The sequence below is a fragment of the Heptranchias perlo genome, chromosome 11, assembly GCF_035084215.1.
Source record: "Heptranchias perlo isolate sHepPer1 chromosome 11, sHepPer1.hap1, whole genome shotgun sequence".
Lineage (NCBI taxonomy): Eukaryota > Metazoa > Chordata > Chondrichthyes > Hexanchiformes > Hexanchidae > Heptranchias > Heptranchias perlo.
This window is the reverse complement of record NC_090335.1, coordinates 50,098,979-50,112,740: the sequence shown is the minus strand read 5'-3', so window position 1 is coordinate 50,112,740 and position 13,762 is coordinate 50,098,979. Positions and strand designations below refer to the sequence as shown.

General features: G+C 44.3%; 1 protein-coding gene across 1 annotated transcript in view; it reads right to left on the bottom strand.

Annotated features, from left to right (window-relative positions):
* The window catches only part of tmem39a (transmembrane protein 39A), a 70,116-nt gene extending 62,538 nt beyond the window's left edge, over window positions 1-7,578 (bottom strand). Inside the window, exon 1 of the mRNA XM_067992986.1 lies at window positions 7,400-7,578. The gene's annotated coding sequence lies outside the window, so the exon portion shown is untranslated. The remainder of the gene's footprint in view (window positions 1-7,399) is intronic.
* Between the last annotated feature and the right edge of the window lie 6,184 nt (window positions 7,579-13,762).

Below are 13,762 nucleotides of genomic sequence, written 5' to 3'. Positions count from 1 at the left end.
GGGGCACACCACTGTACACCTCCCTCCAGTCCGAAAAACAACCATTCACCACTACTATCTTTCCTGTTACTTAGCCAATTCTGTATCCATGTTGCTACTGCCCCCTTTATTCCATGGGCCGCAATCTTGATGATAAGCCTACCATGCGGCACTTTATCAAACGCCTTTTGTAAGTCCATAAACATCACATCAACTGCATTGCCCTCATCTTCCCTTTGTTACCTCATCAAAAAACTCTATCAGGTTAGTTAAACACGATCTGCCTTTAACAAATCCGTGCTGGCTTTCCCTAATCGATCCACACTCGTCCAAGTGACAGTTAATTCTGTCCCGGATTATTGTTTGTCAAAGTTTCCCCACCACTGAAGTTAAACTGACTGGCCTATAGTTGCTGGGTTTCTCCTTACACCCATTTTTGAACAAGGGTGTAACATTTGCAATTCTCCAGTCCTCTGGGACCACCCCCATATCTACGGATGTCTGGAAGATTATGGCCAGTATCTCTGCAATATCCACCCCTACTTCCTTCAGCAACCAAGAATGCATCCCATCCGGACCAGGTGACTTATCTACTTTAAGTACAGCTAGCCTTTCAAGTACCTCTTCTTTATCAATTTTTAGCCCATCCAGTATCTCAACTATATCTTCCTTTACTGAGACTCTGGCAGCATTTTCTCCCTTGGTAAAGACAGATACAAAGTACTTATTTAGTACCTCGCCCATCATGTCTGCCTCCATGAGTAGATCTCCTTTATGGTCCCTAATCGGCCCCACCCCTCCTTTTATGCCTGTAGAAGACTTTTGGATTCCCTTTTATGTTGGCCGCCAGTCTATTCTTATACTCTCTCTTTGCCCCTCTTATTTCCTTTTTCATTTCCCCTATGAACTTTCTATATTCTGCCTGGTTCTCACTTGTGTTATCAACCTGACATATGTCATACGCCCCTTTTTTCCGTTTCATTTTACTCAATGACCTAAAGTCAGGAAGTAGTCACTGGTGATGGCCTTGGCCACAATTGGTATCATCACAGTAGAGGGCAAACAATGTCTGCAGTACCACCACACCTGTAAATTAGACAATGCTACCTGATTTGCTCGAAGCTTTTTGTGAGTGGTGGGCAAGACAGGATATTGATTCCTTGATTGGGCTTATTTTGAAAATTGCGTTCTAAAAAAATTGAATTCAAATGAATCTTTAGTTTGGATGGGCCGTCAGTTTTTTTTATTAGTGATACCCTCCTAAAATTAGGGGGAGGAGAGGGACTCCTTGTGGATGTTCCAGTGACATTGGTCTTGCGCGACACCACCCATCGATCAGCCTGAACAAAAGACGACCTTACAATCTGAAGAAAAGTTTATGAGGATAAAGACTAGCCAGTTGACTTGGGGTATAAGGGCTGCGTTAGGCCCTTTTTTAGGAGATTGAGGGGTGATCGGAGTGAGGTCTTTAAAATGGAGAAAGGATTCTATAGGGTAGATACACAGGAACTGTTTCCTCTTGGGGGGGATTCCAGAACAAGGAGACATAATCTTAAAATTAGAGCTAGGCCATTCAGGAGCGAAATCAGGAAGCACTTTTTCACACAAAGGGTAGTAGAAATTTGGAACTCTCTCCCCCAAAAGGCTGTGGATGCTGGGTCAATTAGAGCTTTCAAGACTGAGGTAGATACATTTTTGTCAGGTAAGGGTAGCAAGGAAATGGAGCAAAGGTGGGAAAATAGAGTTGAGGTGCAGATCAGCCTTGATCTAATTGAATGGTGGAGCAGGCCCAAGGGACTTAATGGTCTACTCCTGTTCCCAATGTTAGTATATTAGAAGGTTTGGATTGCAACAAACATTTTATTTATTCTGGAAGTATACACAGCAGCTCTGGCAGCATCTGAAAAAGAAAAAGATTAGTTTAACAACTTGGGTAGACACTGTCGGGAATGAAAAAGGAACGCAACTGAGTTCCATTTAAGTACTGACTAAAACAAAGAAGGAAGAGAAAAATAACAGGTACAAGTTGTGAGCCAATACTTCAACTACATTCAAAGCAGCTAATGGGCAGGACCAATTATAAGAATATGGTTTAAAAAAAGGGGGGCGAAGGTCCGTATCGCTGAGAAAAATAACTTACAGAAACCAGAGGCCATTGAAAGAGTGCTGAGGCATTAGAATAGTGATAAATAGTAAGATTCATGAGACAGGGTGTCCCAACCTAGTATAAACATATTAAGACCTGATAATAGTAAAAGGCTATGTAAACACTATGGGCTAGAAATTGGGCCATCTAGCATGACGTGCGCCGGAAGCCATCTTGGTAAAGGGTTCTGTGCATGCGCAAATAACAAACGCCGGCAGCATGTAAAGTAGGGAGAATATGCATTTGATCAGTGTGCAACGCTGATTTAAAGTGATAGACACCATTTTGGGACTTAACGTTCCACTATACGACCATCTGAACATGTCTTAGAGTGCCTGGAGGACCTCCCACCAGCATTATTTAAAGAGACCATGCATTTACAGGATTTACAGGTTAGTGGCTGGATTATTGCTTCTGGCTGCTGATGCATTTGTAACTGTTTTTGGAGGTCTCCTATACTTGAATGCTAGGACGAGAGCCAGGACATGCAGGAGTGAAGTTAGAAAACGCTTCTACAGTTTGCAACGCTCTTCTGCAGACGGCAGTTGATGCTAGCTCAATTGTGAATTTTAAATCTGAGATTGATAGATTTCTGTGAACCAAGAGTATTAAGGGATATGGGACTAAGGCAGGTATATGGAGTTAGGTCACAGATCAACCATGATCTCACTGAATGGCGGAACAGGCTCAAGGGACTAACTGTCACTTGCTGCCTCCTGTTATGCGCCACCTTCTCCTGGAAGAAAGTGGGACGTGTGTCTGGGTGATGCCTGTCATGGTTGACTAGCTGACAATGTGTGTGGCCTGTGAGTTGTGGGTGGACGGCTTGCAACAGTGGTAATGTGTAAGGGTGAGAGGAAGCATCTTATTGGAAGAGTTGAGTACTGATTGAAAGAGTTTGTTGGTGGATGGGTGATGGGGGGTGTATGGCGTGGAGCAGTGGATGCGGCTAATGATGCAGTTGGTAGGAGACGCCACTTGACAGTTGACCTCACTCACCTTGGCCACTCGTGTCAAAGCACTGAACTTCTTCCTGAACTGCATCCATGTTCATGATGCTGTGCACCTGGCATTGACTTCGTCCCCTACTGCCTCGGGAGTATATGTCTGGAGGGCCTCTTCCCCACTGCCACCTCCCCCCCACCACCCCCGCCATGGATATAGGATGCCCCTCCTTTTGTTCATCTCTTGCACCAAGGTCTCTAGTGCATCAGCAGAGAACCTTGGTGCACGTACTCTCGCAGGCCTGGTACCAACTTGGACCCTCAGATTGGTGAGGTCTGGCATGCAGATTGGAGGATGTAGGATTTAGTAGTGTGCAACTTTTATTCAATGTTTCAACATAATTCAATAGTTTGTAAACATAGGAATGGGATCTGCATCTGTGTTTTACGAGTGCGATGTCTGATCTCTGTTTAGACTCCGTGCAGACAGCAGATTGTTATTTTTAGCAAATAACAGGTACCGGCTACCTTTAAGAGATTTTGATTTTGGCAGGCTGTCAGAGACAGTTTGCCTTTAAGAGGTTGGGGCTCCCCCTGCTGGTGAAAATTGTGAATGTCTTTCAATCCTTGTGTCAATGCTGATTCGCACCGTTGCTTTCAGGTAAGTACTGAGGTCAGACGAATGTCTCGTCCTGCCTGCGAAGGAAGCACCGGGTGCGGGTTAATCGCGGATCGCAATACCCGGGCCCAGTTTCCGGCCCTATCCAATTTAACCCGCTTTGACATTAAACAATCCTTGGTGGCTTTTGGAGAGTCAGCACAGTAGGATGGTTGACGAACAGGAGATAAGACCAGCGGTGCTTACGTACAGAACAATGAAGCCAAATAGTATAAAGATAGTACATGCTCCCTCCCAAAAATTAGAGCTCTCAAGAGGGGCCAGTCAGAAGTCCATGGCCACAGGCAGTCCGCGGAGGTCAGGTCTGATCTACCTGGCTATGTGGACAGATCAGGTTGTATTGATTGCTTGTCATTAGTATAATCTGTAGACAGTTGCATTATAACTATAATAACTGTTGAATGTAATGTTGAAGACAGCTGTAGTGCAACTCTGTTGTATGTCAGTCTATTAAACTTGCTATTTTATAACCACTCAGGCTAGAATCAAGCGGAGGTTATTGTTGATGGATTAACAACCCATAGTTGCAACAGTAACGGGAGAAAATCCACTAACACCACTCAAAAATTGTGGGAAAATTTGCAGGAATTTTCCTCCATTTCTTGCAGAGTAATTGTGGATCTGTATTGGTACTCTGTAGCTAAATCTGTCAATTTATTTCAAAATTATTTATTAACCCCCTCTCATTTTGCAGTTCACACACCATTCTTCTTTTTGGCACACAGTTCATACTGGCACTCTTCTCCCCCACCCCCTTTCCTGTCCTCCCTTCATACTGCCGCTCTTCTTCTCCCCGTCCCCCAGTTCCAGGTGACACTATTCTGCATCCAAGTAATTTTGGCATTTCCCACCTGCCCCCACCCCCATCGCAGTTCATGCTGCCACTCCTCCCCACCTCATGATGGCATTCTTCCATCCTTCTTGGCCCACTTCATATTAGCACTCTTCCCTCCCCCAAGTTCATGCTGATACTTTTTCTCCCATCTCCTGCTGCTCACCCTGGCAATGTTCTTTCCTCATCATTTATCCTCCCTGCCCCCCCTCCCCTTCTCCATTCACAGAGCCAGCCTTACACGATCTGCCTCTCACCTGGCTTTTCCTGCATGATGCTGCTGCTGGAGCAGATTGAATTTAGCTGCAATCTGTGGGTGGGAATTCCTGATCTTGTAAAACTATTATAGGATTAGGGATTCCTGCTCGTAAATATGCGACAAAGTTCGATCTCCTGCAGCAATGCCAAGTGGGAACTGGGAGCAGTAGTGAGGGGTAAAATGGGGAGTAAAGTCAGATGATAGTGCAATTTTAGAAGATTCCATGATAAACACTGTTAGGATTTCCAATGGCCTTTCTAATAGCTTTTAATAGTCAGTGAGCAGATTTTTTGCAAGAGTTGGAAAGAGGTGAAAATACTGCTTAATATGCAAAGTTCTCAGTCAGGTTATGAAAAGATGCAAGAAGGCCAAAATATGAGTAAAATAATTTCCAAATGAAAGAGATGAAAGTAAATGTGAATAGGAGAAATTAATAGAAAAATAGAGGAGGCCAAGAAGTTCTTAAGTTGCTAAAGTGAATGTTCAGACCAGAGAGCTGCAGGGAGCTCAGAAGGATGTGATACTCTTCAAGAGATTTGCAATGAGCTTGGTTGAAACAACGAAAAAGCCAAAAAATGGAAAGGTCAGAGTGGAAATGGGTGAAAGGGTTGAAGTGGTGAGGCATAGAGAGATCAGCATCATGCTTGTGAACGTAAGAGATTTTTGCAAAGCAGTCACCTAACCTGTATTTGGTCTCCCTAATATAAAGAAGATCATGCCCTGCGCAGCTAATACACTGGACTAGATTGGACCTGCTGCCTGGAGCTGTTGATCTTTCCTCTTTGTTTTTGTCAGTCCTATGAAAGGAGCCCAATGCATTCCTGTTGCAGTTCTGCTGCAGAGTCCCTACCCAGCGTTGACCTATCTTTTTTCTAACAGATGCTGACCGCCCTGATGTGTACTTCTGGTATTTTGTTTTTATTTCAGATATCTAGCATTAGCATCTTTTTAATTCCTTCATTTATTCTTTTCGGTACAAAATATATAACTAAGCTAGTTAAGGAGTCAAGTTTTTTTTAATTTGTTCATGGAATGTGGGCGTCGCTGGCAAGGCCGGCATTTATTGCCCATCCCTAATTGCCCTTGAGAAGGTGGTGGTGAGCCGCCTTCTTGAACCACTGCAGTCCGTGCGGTGAAAGTTCTCCCACAGTGCTGTTAGGTAGGGAGTTCCAGGATTTTGACCCAGCGACAATGAAGGAACAGCGATATATTTCCAAGTCGGGATGGTGTGTGGGTTTGGGAGGTGCAGGTACTCGTAAAAATATGGGTGAGTATTAAGAAATTAGGTTGTCACCCTGTAAATAAAGCTGAAATGCGGGAGATGTGCAAGTGTTACTCCTTTGCAGTGAGGCTTACTCATACTGTAACTCACACTCATAAATGTAACATGTTTTACTTTACTCAGCTCTGAAAAGCAAACATCGTTCTACATTCTTACTCAGCCCTATCAAGTCTAACTCATTTGGAGTGATACCTATTTTGATTTTAGAATATAATCTATTTTGACATAGATCATGCTTAACAATAAGCACAGCTCAATATATCAGAGCTGTCAACATTGGGGAACTCTTAGAGGTGAAGTTGATGAGAAAAATAGAGATGCATCACAAACCTATACTCTCTGGAGTTTAGAAGAATGAGAGGTGATCTCATTGAAACATACAAGATTCTGAGGGGGCTTGAGAGGGTAGATGCTGAGAGGTTGTTTTCCATGGCTGGAAAGGTTAGACGGGGGGGGGGCATAGTCGCAGGATAAGGGGTCGGCCATTTAAGACAGGTGAGGAGGAATTTCTTCACTCAGAGGGTTGTGAATCTTTGGAATTCTCACCCTAGAGGGCTGTGAATGCTGAGTCGTTGAATATGTTCAAGGCTGAGATAGATAGATTTTTGGATTCTAGGGGAATCAAGGGATAGGGGGATTGGGCAGGAAAGTGGAGTTGAGGTCGAAGATCAGCCATGATCTTATTGAATGGCGGAGCAGGCTCGAGGGGCCGTATGACCTACTCCTGCTCCTATTTCTTATGTTCTTAGACCTATTTAAATAAATGAAACTTTTTTTTTAAAAAGTGTATCAAAATATATACATTTTTAAACTGACATGAATGTGTCTGGCTACAAATGAATGACACTTGGCACATCTCATATAGGTTTAGAATCTGTCTCACTCTTACTAATTACAAATTAAGTTCCTAGCATTGCCTTAAAGTTGAAAGCCTCATATTACTCAGGAAGAACTCCATAACTACCAAAATTGATCTAAAATACCCCTAGAAAGCTCTGCTCCTTTCGTCTGTAAAGTCTTGGTTCTTGTCACTGAGAGACCTGCACAGAGCAGGAGGAGATTGAGCTGGGAATGGCGGAATTGCAATGCAACAAAACCTTTACCTCTATTCCAATCCCTAATCCCACCCCCCGCCAAAAAAAAATACGAAGATCTAAAGATCCATAATGCTTCCGACTACTGTAAAGTATCTTTATACAAAATTTATTTAATATATATCACTTATTCTTATAGTCTACGCAAAATAAAATACTTCCCTTACCTTTAGTCATTACTTACTTTATATCAATCAAAAATTCCAAGCTTCTGCTGACTTCTTGTAAAAGGAAATCTTCAGTCCCGAAGAGCCATCTCAAAGCTTTGAGTTTAAAGAGCTGGCAAATATATGGTGATGGAAGAGGGTGTTGTTTGTGTAGCTGAATAAATTGGAATAATAAAAAAGCTAAAATCATTGGAAGAATATAGCTGTGAAATTTCATATTTTCATTATAAGTTGTAGGGTTTTTAGTATTTCTTAAGGATTTCAAGAGTACACCTAAGAATCTTTAGATCTCCCTCTTGTAAAAATAATATTGTTGAGCGATGTTTGTAAGGTCAAGTAACGGACAATCTCTAAATTCTGAATATCAAGATGCTGCCTTATAAATCATTGCCTCTTATTTTTAGTTATATTGGCAGAAATGCAAACACTTTTCATAACACATTATCAGCACATTTGTCCTTGCTGATAGCTCTGTATGAGGCCTGAAGTTATTGTGAATGCAATCCTTGACATGCCAATCACAATTTAATCACTTTAAATCAGGGTTAACAGACTTGGAGAAATTGTTCAATGTCAACTCGGCACACAAATACAAAGTTTATTATTGTACATACAATATTTGTTTAATCTGATTTTCATCATTACATTTAAAGGGGAAAAATTTGATCGGGGCCGTTTCTGGACAGGCAGGATGCAAGTTTGGACCCACCGGAGCACTTACCTGCAATCAGCGTTCCATTCCAGGCCTTACATGTGGAATTAATGCAATTCACACTTCCCACCACCAGGGGGAGCTCTAGCTCTTAAAGGGAGGCTGTTTCTTAGAATTCTCTTAAAGGTAGCTGGTACCTGTTATTTGCTGAAAATAACAGTCTACTGTCTGCACGGAGTCTGAACAGAGATCAGACATCACACACGTAAAATACAGATGCAGGTCCCATCCCTATGTTTACACACCGATGAGTTATGTTAAAACATTGAATAAAGGTTAAAGGTTCCACATCCTCCAATCTGCACGCCAGACCTCACCAATCTGCCAATCTGAGTTGGTACCAGGCCTGCGAGAGTGCATGCACCAAAGTTCTCTGCTGGTGCACTAGAGACCTTGGTGCAAGAGGTGGACAGAAGGAGGGACATCCTATATCCGCCGGGGTGGGGGGGGGGGGAAGAGGCCCTCCAGACAGATATTCAAAAGGCAGTGGGAGGCAGCGGGGTATGAAGTCAATGCCAGGCGCACATCATCATGAACACGGATGCAGTGCACGAAGAATTAGTTCAATGCTTTGACATAAGTGGTCAAGGTGAGTGAGGTCAACTGTCAAATGGCGTCTCCTACCAACTGCACCACGCACTATACCCCCCCATCCCCCACATACCAATAAACTCTTTCCATCAGTACTCAACTCTTCCAAACACTGTGGGAGAACCTTCACCACACGGACTGCAGCGGTTCAAGAAGGCGGCTCACCACCACCTTCTCAAGGGCAATTAGGGATGGGCAATAAATGCTGGCCTCACCAGCGACGCCCACATCCCATGAACGAATAAAAAATAATCAGATGCTTCCTCTCACCCTTACACATTACCACTGTTTCAAGCCGCCCACCCACAACTCACAGGCCACAGACACTGGCAGCTATTCAACCATGACAGGCACATCACCCAGACACACGTCCCGCTTTCTTGCAGGAGAAGGTGGTGCATATCAAGAGGCAGCAAGTGGCAGTGGCATTTAGCCCGTTGAGCCTGTTCCGCTATTCAATGAGATCATGGTTGATCGTAACCTAATTCCATATACTCGCCTTAGCTCCATATCCCTTAATGCCCTTGGTTCACAGAAATCTATCAATCTCAGATTTAACATTCACAAGTGAGCTAGCATCAACTGCTGTCTGCAGGAGAGCGTTGCAAACGTCTCCCACCCTTTGCGTGTAGAAGCATTTCCTAACTTTGTTCCTGCACGTCCTGGCTCTAAATGTTAGGCTATGTCCCCGCGTCCTAGCATTGAAGTCTTGGAGACCTCCAAAAACAGTTATAAATGTCTCGACAGCCAGAAGCAATAATCCAGCCGCTAACCTGTAAATCCTGCATGGTCCCTTTAAATAGTACTGGTGGGGGGTCCTCCAGGCATTCTAAGACACATTTAGATGTCCTGGTGTCCTAGGCCCAACCATCTTCAGCTGCTTCATCAATGACCTTCCCTCCATCATAAGGCCAGAAATGGGGATGTTTGCTGATGATTGCACAGTGTTCAGTTCCATTCCCAACCCCTCAGATAATGAAGCAGTCTGTGCATGCATGCAGCAAAAACTGGACAACATCCAGGCTTGGGCTCATAAGTGCCATGTAACATTCGTGCCAGACAAGTGCCAGGCAACGACCATCTCCAACAAGAGAGAGTCTAACCACCTCCCCTTGACATTCAACGGCACTACCAGCACGTGCCTGTAAAGAAACCTACCTGATTTTCTTCCATTCATTTAAATAGTAGAAACATTTGGGTTCTTTCGCAGACGTATGGTGTGTACCTGAACACAGAGCCAGGAAAATTACCTTTATTAGGCAAAATAATAGCAGGTGGGCACATACCGGCATAAGAGCCAGGATCCAGGCACTTATGCTGGTCCCATTTAAGTTATGGGATCGGGGGTGGGACAACAAAAAGCTGCCTTTGATGCTTGGGGCAGCACATTTGGCTTGCTTGCCCCCACCAGAAAAGGTTGTATAGTGTTTTGGAAGTGGCCAGGTCTGGGGGGCTGGTTGTTGCTGGCATCCCTCTAGAAACAAAATGAGGGAATCCTCAGGGCTGTTCCTGCCTATTAAAAAAAGTTCCCCTCGGGGATTCATGCCCCAATCCTGGCCTGGATCTCCCCCTGCTCTAGGGCCCAGGATTGGAGGCCAATACACTGCATCTCCTTCGGCATTCCAACCACTGACTTTATGCCAGTAGATGGAGGATGCGGGAACTCCCAGCAATGGAAGTCCCCGCCCTCAGCCCCACATCCGACATGGATGTCCAAGTAATGGACTGACAGAGATATTAAGCAGGCCATGTGGGAACTCCTGGGTCTCTGATGTTTTCAGGGGATGGAGTGGGGAAGGGGGGCCGGTGGAATCTGCCGCAGTTACGATGGGAGACCAGCAGAACCTCTGAGCAATTTTGGCCCCATTATGTTCTCACCTAGCTGAGGTGTGGACTATCTGACCTGTGATTTGGTTTTTAAAAATATTTTCTTCATCTTTTTATTCAATTTCCATAACGCAGTATCCTCCAGCAAGCGGCTTAGAACAGCTTTCACTAAGAACGACTTTGGAACAATGCTACTTTGTGACTGGCCAGCTGCAGCAAGAAGCGTGATTGCTCTGTAGGCAAGCTGGTCAATGTCAATTTGTGGCTTGTCCCATAACACTTCATCTGATGACCATGCTGAGAGCTGATGAAATGCACTCGTGCTGAGATAGACAAATTCAAGTGACAATAGCCCTAGCACTCAATTTCACAACTTCCCAGTTGGGTGTCAGCTAACCAGGAACCACATCATATTACATTGCTTGCTATTACTGACGAAACTACTCAAAATAATAGGGGGCTCAATTTTAAAACCGAGCTGGGAAGGGGGCAGAGGAGTCAAATTGAGGATAGGAAACCCATAACTACGGGTTTTCCGGATGACCTAACGATTTTGATGTTTGTCAGTTTCCCATCCGACTAACCAGCCTGAGTGACAGGCTGGTCTCAGTCGGATGGGAGGCCAACCAGGCAGAGGACATGTTCAGATAAGTCTGCAGGTAAGTCTTTGTTTGTATGGATGGGGGGGTGGGCATAGATTGGCATGGGTGGGCGAACGTTGGCACATGGGGGGAGGGATCGGGATTGGGATTCATCGCGGGGGTCCGCGATCGTTGAGGGGGAGAATCAGGGTCAGGGGTCGGAGGATCGGGGTTGGGGCTCGGAGGATTAGAGTGGGGGGGGGGGGAAGGATTGGGGTCCGGGAGTGGGGAGGAACAAGGGTACGTGATCAGGGGGTCAGATGTCCGCGATCATTGCGGGGTCGCTGCAGGTAGGTTTGTTGGGCCTGGGGGAAGCACTCCTTCTCCTCCGTGCCCACAAGCTGTGCCTTTCTAGGCACCTAACTGTTAGTCTTGGTCCTTCTCGCCTCCTTTCACAAGGTGTAAAACAGAAGGTCTGGGAATCCCGGCCCTCCGGGGTTGAAATCGGGAAGTCCAGTAAAATGGAGGCCTGAAGCCTCCTTGAAAGGTTTTAAGGCCCGACCCGCCTCCTGTGGGTTGGTCGCCCGCCCTCTTCCCGACCCGGAAAAAAACAGAAATGGGCGGGTTGGAGGCAGGTCTGAAATGGTGGCAATTTTCAATAGCTCCCCCCACCCACAATCCACCTGTTTTTCATAGAATCATAGAATCATAGAAGTTACAACATGGAAACAGGCCCTTCGGCCCAACATGTCCATGTCGCCCAGTTTATACCACTAAGCTAGTCCCAATTGCCTGCACTTGGCCCATATCCCTCTATACCCATCTTACCCATGTAACTGTCCAAATACTTTTTAAAAGACAAAATTGTACCCGCCTCTACTACTGCCTCTGGCAGCTCGTTCCAGACACTCACCACCCTTTGAGTGAAAAAATTGCCCCTCTGGACCCTTTTGTATCTCTCCCCTCTCACCTTAAATTTATGTCCCCTCGTTATAGACTCCCTTACCTTTGGGAAAAGATTTTGACTATCTACCTTATCTATGCCCCTCATTATTTTATAGACTGCTATAAGATCACCCCTTAACCTCCTACTCTCCAGAGAAAAAAGTCCCAGTCTATCTAACCTCTCCCTATAAGTCAAACCATCAAGTCCTGGTAGCATCCTAGTAAATCTTTTCTGCACTCTTTCTAGTTTAATAATATCCTTTCTATAATAGGGTGACCAGAACTGTACACAGTATTCCAAGTGTGGCCTTACTAATGTCTTGTACAACTTCAACAAGACATCCCAACTCCTGTATTCAATGTACGGACCAATGAAACCAAGCATGCCGAATGCCTTCTTCACCACCCTATCCACCTGTGACTCCACTTTCAAGGAGCTATGAACCTGTACTCCTAGATCTCTTTGTTCTATAACTCTCCCCAACGCCCTACCATTAACGGAGTAGGTCCTGGCCCGATTCGATCTACTCCTGGCCCGATTCGATCTACTTGATTCACTTTGAAAATTGAGCCCAGGGAGTCTGTGTGTATTAAGTCAGCTTTTTCTTTCATGAGACTGTAAGATAGTTAAAGTAGGTAATTATCTTCAATCATTAATTAAAGGTAATATTTAATGGAATCTGATTTAGTAAATTCTCCCTTATTGACATTTTTAGTTTTCTGATGTATTTTAGCCAGAAGGAATAACTAATATGATGTCAATATCTCGTCTTGAAAGTATGGTAATGATTTCATCAGTTAATGCCTGACATACAGTTTGTAGAAAATTGGCATTTTAAATCCAATTGTTATTGTGCAGATAAAATTATACAAAATGATTCATGTTATGAACTAGAGCAGGGGTGTCAAAGTATGACATGTGGGCCATTTGAAACCCATACATTCTGGCAATCTAGCCCATGAAACCCAGGCAACTCAGTTCTATTTGTACTTATACTTCTTACTTGATGGTTTGTCCTGTTTAAATTTTGGAGGTTTGGAGAGTGCTATTTTTAGTGATGTTGCTTCATTGGTGGATAAATACTGCAAGATCTTTTGGTATTTTCATCTTCAGGTAAATGCAAATCAATGGGACCGTTGATTTAAGCTTTATATATGGCCTATGAGGGTTCATGGTTTGCACCAAAGAGGCCTTCAGGAGAAAAACTTAGACATTCCTCAACTACTACAAAGTTTTCCAGTTCCAGTGGTGGAAGCTTCATGCTGGCATATTTTTGAAAAAGCCAATTAAGCACAATCTAATGGGATTAGGCTCATTATTTATTCATGGCAACTTCCTGACCTGGTTTGGTTGGATATGCCACCAGGAACGTGCTCAGTTGGGGGCGGGATTTCCTGTACAGTAGAAGTCTAGGGCTGCAGCTATCATTTATAAGGTGGGAGATGGTGGGGCTTTTGCCCACCAAACAAATCAGCAACAGGCACTTTAAAGCTAGCTTTTAATGTACAGATAAAATTATTGCCCTGACTTTTAACCTAACGCACCCGATGAGAATGGGTCAGGTCAGATGCCTGATTAACACTCCGCAAAATTTTGCGCTCCATTTAAATTCAATGGAAAAGAAAATTGGATGAGGTGTAAAACAGGCTTCCGATTTGCTATCGTCCATTTTGCACAATCGCCGAAGGCCAATTTCACCCCAGAAGAAACAGTGGTGTAAAGA